Below are 12034 nucleotides of genomic sequence, written 5' to 3' on the forward strand. Positions count from 1 at the left end.
TTTAATATTATCAAGAAAAAAAATTATATAAGGACTAATTTGATTAATTTTTAAAATTTCAGGGATGAAAATGACTTACGTCTGAACTTTCAAGGACTGATTTGATTATAAATAACTTTTTTACATGTCAAGTGCCACGTGTCACTAATCTGACACGTGACATGCCAGGTGTCAATGAGTTGACACGTCAACCAATCATCTTGTCACACGTGGCGTTAGCCCCCACGTCATCATCCAACTGACGGAAGGACTAACGTGATCAATCGTGTATCTTTCGGGGATGATTTCGATTAACTTTATCTTTCGATGACCAAAATGGAGATCGGGGTATCTTTCAGGGACGATTTTGGCTATTTACTCTTCAAAATATTTATACACAAATTGTTGTTGAAAAATAATAAAGCATAATACAAATTTAAACAACATAAATACTACAAGTCTATGTTACATCAATAATTAATACATAGCTAATGATCAAAAATAAATGACTATTTTATATCACCAACAAGAATAATGTTAAAGTAAATCCAATCAACAAGTACACTAAAATTAATTTCAAAGTGCTGACATGAGGATTGTCAACATTGGCAGCCTTGGTTTCCTTTCTCTTTCTCTTTTTTCCTTGATTAGCTAATCTCCTTTTGATGCATCAAACTGCTTCTCCACATAAGTTTTTCTAATCTTTACTGCAGAATTAGAATTTTTCTGAGAAGAAGTAGCATCCATAAGCCGGTCAAAACCAGCAGTCTCTTTGTGAGCATTGACAAGGTCCTGAAATTCTTGACTTGAGGCCAACAGATCATGATAAGAAGCAGCTTGTAGGATTTCACCGTTTGACATCAACTATAATGTAGAATGGAGTTAAGGACCGAAACAACAATTGAATGATGCAGATGCACAAATCAAATAAATAAATGAAAACAATTAGTCATGAACAACCCCGTGTGACATTAAATGTAAAAAACGAATTAATTAGTCCATTCATAATTCAATTAAAAAAATCACAAAATCATATCTTTAGAACTTGTTATATATTTACAATCATCATATATTTTTGCAAAAAAAAAAAATGAGAGAAGTAGGATATAAAATTAAATACTGGTTTAAGATTACCATTTTACCAAAACAGAATCAAATTCAGGAAGAAAATCAACTTGATGAGTGACAAGCAAAACTGTCTTTCTTGCAAGTCCTTACATGATGTATTCCTGCAAAGTTTCAAATAAACCCTTTTAGTAAAGAGAAAGTAAACAACACTAGAGAAATTAAATGCAGTATGTAAAGAAAGGAATTTGTCATTACATTAAAAAGATTTGTGGCAATATGTGCATCAATAGCACTGAATGGATCATCCAAGAGGTATATATTAACATTCTAGTAAAGAGCACGACCAAGTTGAATCCGTTGCTTCTGGCCTCCACTCAGGTTAACCCTTTCTCCCCTATCTCATAATCTCAAGGAATAACTAAATAAGTAACTAAAATAGGTATATCATAAAAAAAAAAAGAATGTAGTCAGATGAGCACATCAAATCAAAGCGGAACACAATCAATTCTATAATTTACTCACGATTTAGTCATGTATGTTACTCCTTGAAGAACACCTGATGTTCCACCCAATACTGGAAGCAATGCAAAGAGCAAACTAACAGCACAATCCTAACAGGAACCAATGATTTTGAATATTGCATTAGAAATTGTGTGAGGGAAATCCTCAATAAAGAATATCAGCTCATAGCATTAGTCTGCACTCTATTTTTAAGAATTGGTAGAAGCAATGTTTCAATCAAATATATGCATCTGAAATATAAACATAATAGTACAAACCTGCAGAATCAGTGTTCCACTTGTAACATGACCATGAAGGGCATTGACACTATTCCTTTCCATCAAGAATTTCAAGACCTATGTGTTAAACAAGAAATAAAAGCATTAAGTAGCAGTACTTTAATGCAGAAATAAAATATCTGAAGAGAAGTCTTGGTGTTACTTCAGGAAGAATAATACCATAAAAATTAAAGTGATAAATAAAGCTTAAATTCTTCAGAATTTATTCAATAAGTAACTTCACTAAACTTTCAAATTGAATATGCAGGAAAGGATTTTAATAAGTAATCACACAAGAATGAGAAGTAATGACCAGAAAGAATATACAGGAAAGGATTTCAAATTGAACAACTATATTTAAGCTTGTACTTCATTATAGATTCAGCAAACCAAACTTGCCTTGCCTCATTGGCTGCTCTTTCCTCAACCAACATACAGAATGATAAATCCTCATAGGATATCATAGCTGATACTTTAACATGAAAATTCCGGCATCAGTACAATAACATATAACAGCTCGAATTTAAATTCGTGCCAAACAATACTTCAACAAATACAGATCAATGATGTGAAATTGACTAAATTCAAGAGATTTAGTGTAGTTGTTCGGGGTGTGGGGTTCCACTTCTCAACATTGCACAAAATTTCTCACAGTTTATTCTTCCATCCTGTTAGTTTAAAAATCTCAGTAATGATAACAATATTTTCATAAGGAAGTTCCCCAGATTTAAGTTTAGAACCAACATACATTATCTGTATCCACTTTAGAAATTATTTTCTTTATAGTAGCTTCATCACCCATACCATGCTGAGTCATAGCAGTATCAACAAGAAGGCTTTGACGTAAGGAATGCAAGATGCAGAGACTTTTTTTCCTTCATCAAATATATATTCAATTTGAATAAGGCTTCAAACCCTAGAAATTAAAACAGAGCCAAGCAATAAAAACTACACAATTTAAAGCCACACCTAAATACAGAAAATCAAAGGCAATACAAGGTTTCCATCAAATATAAAAAAAATCTTAATTCATCCATGCCAAAACAGATTTACAAATGTATAATAAATCTCAAACCTAATCAAACCAATCAAACCTCTGTCTCCCAAATGTTGCAGCCCTAGGTTGAACTTTCCTTCTAACTTCACTCCTCAAATCAGAATCACCTCCTACTTCTATCTATAACTGTTAAATAAAGGAGAAAAAGCAAAGCTCAATTTCATATTCTAATAATCCTAATTCATCCTATCAAATGAATATTTTAGAATAACAATGACAATTGAATTACAACAATGTACATTGAACAAAAAAAATTGGGAAAAAGCACTAGGTTGCGATAGAACACAAATTGGGAGCACAAGAATTAGAATTGAGAGGGAGATTAAGGAACTCATACCAGATGATTAGAGCACAATTCAGATTTCAATCAAAATCAGCACTAGCTTGTCCGAGAAAAGGATTCAGATTGCGATTAACATTGAGACGAAAACTTGGAAGAGATTCGAGCGATGAAGAAGAGATCGCGATTAACATTGAGATGAAAACTTGGAAGAGATTCTAGCGATGAAAAAGATGGAATGATGGAGATGTGACGATGTGTCGTTCTCAGAGGGAATGAAGCACTGAAAGAGTAGTTTGTGTGAAGAAGAAGAAGAACGGTGTTTGGTTCTCAGAGGGAATGAAGCACTGAAAGAGTAGTTTGTGTGAGGTAAAGTGGCGAGGCACCCTATAGTGAAAATAATTTTGGTTTAGCCGTTTAAATTTGTCGTTATTTTTAAAATTTTAGCTTTTTTTTTAGTGGCCATAATTTAAATTTCCATTATAATTTATGGTATTAATGGTAAATATACAATTTCCACTAAAAGATGGTTTTAAAAAGAAAATTTATGGCAATAATATTATGGCAAATTTGTCGCTAAACATCTTTTTTCTTGTAGTGTATATCAGATCATAATTAGTGTTACTGGAGTACTAGACTACTTACATCGAGGATGAAAAATGAGAGTTTTGCATCTTGATATCTGACGTTGAGATTTTTGTCAGTAAAGAATTTCATAAAAACAGTTGCGTTGTAGATATAGTCTCTAAACCAACAAAAATTTCTTCGTACAAACGTTTGGTTCTCACAAGTAACAAACCCCTTTAAAATTGATAACCGAGTATTTAAACATTGGGTCGTCTTCTCAAGGAATTGCAGGGAGGTGTTCTTATTATTGGTTATGAGTTTGTAAATTGGGGGATGTTGAGTTTGGGCAATGGGCACAGATATATTTAAATGACAAATAAAATAAATTAACAATAATAAAATCTCTTGGCAAGGTATGAAGAACTGGAAGTCCTATCCTGGTTATCCTTATCAATTGTAATGAGAATTGGATTTTTCTCCCACTTTGTTAACCTCTAACTATGAAGGTAAGTTAAGTGGATGAATTAATTCTAATTCCTCAAGTCCTAGTCTTTCCTTAGGAAAAGTTAGAGTTAGTGGAACTCGAATTAATTCTTAAAGAATTCCAATTTTCAATCAACAATGAGTTTGATAACTCAAGAGTCTCCAATTATTTGACCAAAGCCAAAAGAGAAAATATCTAAATTAAATTAAAAACATTTATAAATGAAGCAAAGCAAAATTAAATCTGAAAATACCTCGAATTGCAGTCACAAAAGAACTTAAATCTGACATAGACATTCATAAATTAAATTAGGAAAATAAATAAAAAGAACATTGAACCTGGGATTTAGAGTCACTCATAAAACTAAGAGAAGTCCTAAATCCTAATCCTAAGAGAGATGAGAGAACCTCTCTCTAAAAAAAACTACATCTACTCCTAAAATTGTGAAATTGAAAGCTTTTTTATGAATGGATGCATTCCCCCACTTTATAGCCTCTAATCTGTGTTTTTTGGGCCGCAAACTGGGTCAGAAACAGCCCAGAATTCGCTGGTTGCGAATTCAAACACGCTGATTTTTGTCACTGCAACGCGGCCGCATGGGTCACGCGGTCGCGTCACCTAGCGTCAGAGAAACTATGGAATATTATATATCAAATCGAAGCCCCAGACGTTAGCTTTCCAACGCAACTGAAACCGCGTCGTTTGGACCTCTGTAGCTAAAGTTATAGCCGTTTGAGTGCGAAGAGGTCAGGCTGGACAGCTTAGCAGTTTCTCCAACTTCTTGTATTCCTTCCATTTTTGCATGCTTCCTTTCCATCCTCCGAGCCATTCCTGCCATATAATCTCTGAAAACACTTAACACACATATCAAGGCATCTAATGGTACTAAGAGAGGATTAATAATAAGCAAATATAAGATCAAAGAAGCATGTTTTCATTCATAGCACAAAATCAGGAAGGAAAACGTAAAACATACAAATAGTATGAGTAAGTGGGTAAAGAGTTGATAAAATCCACTCAATTGAGTACAAGATAAACCATAAAATAGTGGTTTATCAACCTCCCCACACTTAAACATTAGCATGTCCTCATGCTAAGCTCAAGAGAAGCTATAAAGATGAAGAGAAATGATAGAATGTATGAAATGCAACCTATGAATGTAACTACATGCAAAAATGTTTGTACCCACTTGGTTAGAAGTAAATAAGCTCTTCAAGACAAACATAAACCAGATTTCACTAATTCAAATTATACAATAAAAGACAAGTAAACTTGAAAGAATGTAGCTCATGAAAGCAGGGAACATAGAATCAAGCATTGAACCCTCACTGGTAGTGTATATCACTCTAGTCTCTCAAGTGTATAGGGTAATTCACTCTACTCTTCTCTAGTCATGATTTCTAAACCTTGTTCTTCATCTAACCAATCAACAAATATTTAATGTGCCAATGCAAACATCATGAGGTCTTTTCAAGGTTGTAATGGGGCTGAGGTAAAGGTAAGGATATATGTATGACCAAGTGAGCTATAATATGAATCTTCAATTAATCCTAAGCTCTCACCTAATATACATATACTCTATATACTTTTAAAATCATGCCTAGCTACCCATAATTCCCACTTTTGTATAATTCCCATACTCATGTACTAAATTTTCTTTAATTTTTTTATCACATGTGCATTGATCTTTTATTAACTTAACATTAGGGTAATTTTATCCCCTTATTTATTTATTTATATTATATTTTATATATATATATATATATATATATATATATTTTTTTTTTTTTTTCTTTTTCTCTTTTTCTCTTTTTCTTTTTTTTTTTGTAGAGAAATAGACATAACTTATCAATGCACATGGATTTTCTATTATTTTTCTATTTTGGTTTTTCATGAGTAGGTTCCCAAATTTCTAATATTCAAATAAATTAGAAACATGTTACATTCCCTTATTAACCCATGTTCCCACAATTTTCCCACACTTAGTTGATACACAATCTCTATCTTAAGCTAACCAAAGATTCAATTGGGGTTTTTTAATTTATTTTTCGCTTAAGGCTAGTGATGTGGTAAAATATAGAACAAATGGGGATTAAAAGGCTCAAAGTGGCTGACAATGGTGATTTAAAGGGTAGGCTTATTTGGGATAAGTGAGCTAAAATCAAATAATGGCCTCAATCATATGCAAGCATGTAAATACACTAAATATTGGACATATAGAATGGAACAAAGGTAGGATTGCAATCATAGAGAAGTAAACACACAAGAATAAAAATTTATGGTTAAATAATGTAATCATATAAATAAGCTCAAAATCTCACAGGTTGTGTGTTCTTTGGCTCAAAAATCATGTTCCAATTACAACTTCAAACAAGTTTTAATAGGAAAGTTTTTAATTTAAATTAGTGAAATACTATAAAAATTTATTGAAAAAGAATATATTACTTCAACCAAGTAGTAACTAAATGCATAAAATCAAATAAACATGCAATTAAATATGCAAATGCAACAACTAATTACAAAGAAAATTTAAACATTGGTGTTGAGACAGGAAATAACTAACCCATGGAGATTGATATCGACCTCCCCACACTTAAAGATTGCACCGTCCTCGGTGTATGCTGAGATGTGCAGGTGGACGGGTTGTTTCAACTGTTGCTTTTCACTATAGATTGTGTAGATTGACTTGCCTGTCTCCCCATTTAAACGTCTTCCGGTTCTCTTCCAGGTGGCCATCCTGAAAGAAAAAGGGAAGAAGAGTAACCCAGAAATAAAGATAGGAAAATAAATACAGTATGGGTGGGTGAATGCCAAATAATGGGGTCTCAATTACATGGTAGCTACAACATGCAAGTGAGAAAACAATAGAAGCCATGGCATGCCAGTGGTACAAAATGTACAACAATGGGGAAGAGAGTGGGTAATGAAAGACAATGTAAGTTCATGTCAATGCAAAAGGAATATCAGTAATATAAAAATTAGCATTGATTTAAATAATATTACCCAATCAGAATAAAACAAGTTATGAAGCACCCAAAATAATTCAAGAGAAAATGCAACAGTTAAATAAGAAGATTTTAACACCAAAGGAAAAATAATTAATTTTAGAAAAGAAAATAAAAATATGCACAAAATTAAGATGTAATGAATGAAATATGCAAATAAATTAAGTAAAATAAAATGGAGGTGAAAGAAAATAAGAAAGGAAGAAGAAAGAAATAAGAAAAGATAAGAAAAATAAGGATTAGAGAAGAAAAGATAAGAAATTTGGCTGATCTGGATATTCTGTGCGCCGCTTGTGACGCGGACGCGTGAGTGACGCGGTCGCGTGGTGCGCGATAAGGTCAGGTGATGCAGACGCGTGGGTCACGCGATCGCGTGGCCTGTTTTGTGCGATTGGCGCGAGTGCAGCCTCGCGGTCACGCAACTCTCTGTTCAAAACTCTTTTTGCCAAAAATCTGGGTGACGCGATCGCGTGGGACAGGCGATCGCGTGAATGGCCATCTTTTAAAAACGACGCGGACGCGTGGGGCACGCGTTCACGTGGTGAGGCTTGGGCTTCCTGCACGAGTCCAGCCCAACTCCAGCTCAACTTTCTGCCATACACCCATTTACGTCGATTCCACAAAGCCACGCGTTCGCGTGGGTGACGCGGACGCGTGGGGAGGCTATTTTTCAAATGACGTGGCCGCATCGGCGACGCGGTCGCGTGGATCGGTTGGTGCCATTAGCGTGCCTCCAGCCACGCTTTCGCGTGACTTTCTGTTTACTTTCTTTTCTTCACAATGCACATACGACGCGGACGCGTCGGCGACGCTGTCGCGTGCGAAAATCCCTTTTTTTTATCTGAAAAAATGCAGAATGTAGTGTTAATATGAATGTGATGCAAAACTCCAGGTTCAATATAATAAAATAAAATAAAGCTCAAAAACAAATAAAACTAAATAAAAATGAAAAATGAACGATCATACCATGGTGGGTTGTCTCCCACCTAGCACTTTTAGTTAAAGTCCTTAAGTTGGACATTTGGTGAGCTCCCTGTTATGGTGGCTTGTGTTTGAACTCATCCAGGAATCTCCACCCATGTTTGTATCTCCAGTAACCTCCGAAGTCCCAAACTAAGCATGTAAAGCCCTTAAGAAGCTTCAAACAGATTCTTAGGCTCCCGGGGTGACAAATGTCATAGCAGATTCCAAGATCCCAAATCTTGCTTTTACACCCATTTTTTTGTTGATCATCATGATTCCATCTGGGTGGCAAGCAATCTGAATTCTTACTGAAGTGTCCAAACAACTTCCTAGACCCATTCAATTGAGCTTTATACCAACCTTTGCGTTTAAACTTAAAGCTTCCAACCATAATGAACCTTGCAGGACAATTCTTACCACTGACCATCTTTCTCTTACTCTTAATGCCACAAAGAGTTCTAAGTTGACCATCCGTCTCCAATAGCCCATATTCAAGTGGGATTAGAAAGCTAAGGGATATGAATTTTACCCACTTGAATGTTGTGAAGGATGATGGCAACTTAGGGGGAGGGGTCTCCAATAACTTTGGCAAGGTGATTTCAAGCTCCACTCCCTTGTGCTCTTTGACAACTTCCACCTCTTTACAAGCTTCTTTAATATCAACCTCTTCCTCTTGGTAGCTTTCTTCCAATTCAATCTCTTCTTCATTGCTTACCAAGGGCATGGAATTAGGCTCTGTGACTGGACTTTCCAATGGAGGTACAACATCTCTTAAGTCTGCAACCACTTCTTCCTTTTTAATAATTACTGCTTTGTCCAGTTGTTTAAGTATAAAATCGTACTCATCCCCGATGATTTTTTTTCCATGACAACTCCTTTCAAATACTCTTTCATCTTCAAGGGTCTCTCCTACCTTTACCCGTAGGGCCTCCTCTAGCTCTTTATGAAGTATAGATTCGCGAAGATGATTCCTTTTTTTCTGTTCCATATCAATAGCATAATTGGGATCATCTTGCTCTTGGATTGATGGATGTGGGTGCTCTTCCATGGAGGGTGGTGATGGGATGAAAAGATCATTATGTGGTTGAAAAGGAAGTGCACTAGAGCTTGAGGGTTGATTGTTGAAGGTATTTGGTGGTCCGATTTGGGCGGCGAGAGCTCATATAGTAGAGTTTAGATCGGTAAGTGCTCTCTCCATGGAGGTTTGGGGTGGATAGGAGGGTTCATTAGGCTCATAAGGTGGTTGGTATGGTGGATATGGGTTAGGGTCATATGTAGGTGAATGGTGTAAAGGGGCTTGTGAGTTTGGTGGTCCAAAGTTATGTTGAGGAAATGGTTCATAGGCATATGGTGGTGGTTGTTGATAGTCCATTGGAGGTGGTTGTTGCCATGAGGGTTTATCAAATCCTTGTGGCTCCTCCCATCTTTGATTGTTCCAACCTTGATGCCTGTTCTCATTGTAATTTCTTCTTCCTGCAACATAATTGTAACCAGACTCATAACCAAAGGGGTGAGAGTTCATAGTAACAAATAAAATTGAAAATAAAAATAAAAACAAATTGAAATTAAAAGGTTATTTAAATTTTGAATTTGAAAATTAAATTTTGAAATTTGAATTTTAAATTTTGAAATTTGAAATTTTGAAATTTTAAATTTTTATTTTTTTTTTGAAATTGAATTTTTGAAATTTGAAAATTTTTAAATTTAAATTTGAAAATTTGATTTTTGAAATAAGATAAGATAAGATAAAAATGTTAAAATAAAAACCAATAACCTCTTAATTTACGAAAAAACAAGAATAAAAATAAAAATAAAAACAAATCAAAAAGCAAATATTTACAATAACCAATAATAAGGCACACGTTTGCAATTTCCCGACAACGGCGCCATTTTGACGTTAGGGATTTTTGCCAGTAAAGAATTTCATAAAAACAGTTGCGTTGTAGATATAGTCTCTAAACCAACAAAAATCCCTTCGTACAAACGTTTGGTTGTCACAAGTAACAAACCCCTTTAAAATTGATAACCGAGTATTTAAACCTCGGGTCGTCTTCTCAAGGAATTGCAGGGAGGTGTTCTTATTATTGGTTATGAGTTTGTAAATTGCGGGATGTTGAGTTTGGGCAATGTGCACAGATATATTTAAATGACAAATAAAATAAATTAACAATAATAAAATCTCTTGGCAAGGTATAAAGAACTGGAAGTCCTATCCTGGTTATCCTTATCAATTGTAATGAGAATTGGATTTTTCTTCCACTTTGTTAACCTCTAACTATGAAGGTAAGTTAAGTGGATGAATTAATTCTGATTCCTCAAGTCCTAGTCTTTCCTTAGGAAAAGTTAGAGTTAGTGGAACTCGAATTAATTCTTGAAGAATTCCAATTTTCAATCAACAATGAGTTTGATAACTCAAGAGTCTCCAATTATTTGACCAAAGCCAAAAGAGAAAATATCTAAATTAAATTAAAAATATTTATAAATGAAGCAAAGCAAAATTAAATCTGAAAATACCTCGAATTGCATTCACAAAAGAACTTAAATCTGACATAGACATTCATAAATTAAATTAGAAAAATAAATAAAAAGAACATTGAACCTGGGATTTAGAGTCACTCCTAAAACTAAGAGAAGTCTTAAATCCTAATCCTAAGAGAGAGGAGAGAACCTCTCTCTAAAAAAAACTACATCTACTCCTAAAATTGTGAAATTGAAAGCTTGTTTATGAATGGATACATTCTCCCACTTTATAGCCTCTAATCTGTGTTTTCTGGGCCGCAAACTAGGTCAGAAACAGCCCAGAATTCGCTGGTTGCGAATTCAAACACGCTGATTTTCGTCACTGCGACGCGGCCGCATGGGTCACGCGGTCGCGTCGCCTAGCGTTAGAGCAACTATGGCATATTATATATCAAATCGAAGCCCCGGACGTTAGACTTCCAACGCAACTGGAACCGCGTCGTTTGGACCTTTGTAGCTAAAGTTATAGCCGTTTGAGTGCGAAGAGGTCAGGCTGGACAGCTTAGCAGTTTCTCCAACTTCTTGTATTCCTTCCATTTTTGCATACTTTCTTTCCATCCTCTGAGCCATTCCTACCCTATAATCTCTGAAAACACTTAACACACATATCAAGGCATCTAATGGTACTAAGAGAGGATTAATAATAAGCAAATATAAGATCAAAGAAGCATGTTTTCATTCATAGCACAAAATCATGAAGGAAAACGTAAAACATGCAAATAGTATGAATAAGTGGGTAAAGAGTTGATAAAATTCACTCAATTGAGCACAAGATAAACCATAAAATAGTGGTTTATCAATATCAAACTCCAAAATATTGTTCTTTATGAGAATTTTTGTCCAAAAATTACATATTTTGAATTAGTTAAAATATACAAAAAAAATTTGAAAGTATTGTGTTTATGTTGGGTACAAGAGAGACTCTAGGTTATATTGCACAAGAAATGTTTAGTCAAATATATAGTGGAGTTTCTTATAAGTCGGACGTGTACAGTTATGGAATGCTAATTCTTGAAATGATTGGAGGAGAAAAGAATTATGATACTTAAAAATCTCATAGTAGTGAATTGTACATTCCTAATTGGATTTATAGGGATTTTGAGGAAACTAATATTTATACAAGGAGTTTGATATCAGGAGAAGAAGAAAATGATACAATAAAAAAATTACATTCGTGAGCTTATGGCGCATCCAAATAAATCCATCAAATTGACCATTAATGTGTAAAGTGGTCCAAATGTTAAAAGGACCACTTCAATCAGTACCTTGTCCTCCGAAGCCTGTCATGTCTTCCCCTACAAGACCTCTCTAGTAGTATTCAGATGCATCTCA

General features: G+C 34.6%; 1 long non-coding RNA gene across 16 annotated transcripts; it reads right to left on the reverse strand.

Moving 5' to 3' along the window:
• Positions 1-332: 332 nt before the first annotated feature.
• On the reverse strand, positions 333-3557 carry LOC112720053 (uncharacterized). Of its 16 annotated transcripts, none has more exons than XR_011867216.1 (9): positions 3221-3554; positions 2921-3009; positions 2631-2701; positions 2226-2298; positions 1827-1904; positions 1570-1658; positions 1303-1445; positions 1114-1208; positions 333-843 (listed from the first exon to the last, which is right to left on the reverse strand). It is a non-coding gene; the product is annotated as an uncharacterized lncRNA (long non-coding RNA). The 16 variants fall into 16 exon arrangements; XR_011867213.1 differs by having other exon boundaries at positions 2631-2742; XR_011867208.1 differs by having other exon boundaries at positions 2575-2742.
• Between the last annotated feature and the right edge of the window lie 8477 nt (positions 3558-12034).

Source organism: Arachis hypogaea, chromosome 11, assembly GCF_003086295.3.
Source record: "Arachis hypogaea cultivar Tifrunner chromosome 11, arahy.Tifrunner.gnm2.J5K5, whole genome shotgun sequence".
Classification (NCBI taxonomy): domain Eukaryota; kingdom Viridiplantae; phylum Streptophyta; class Magnoliopsida; order Fabales; family Fabaceae; genus Arachis; species Arachis hypogaea.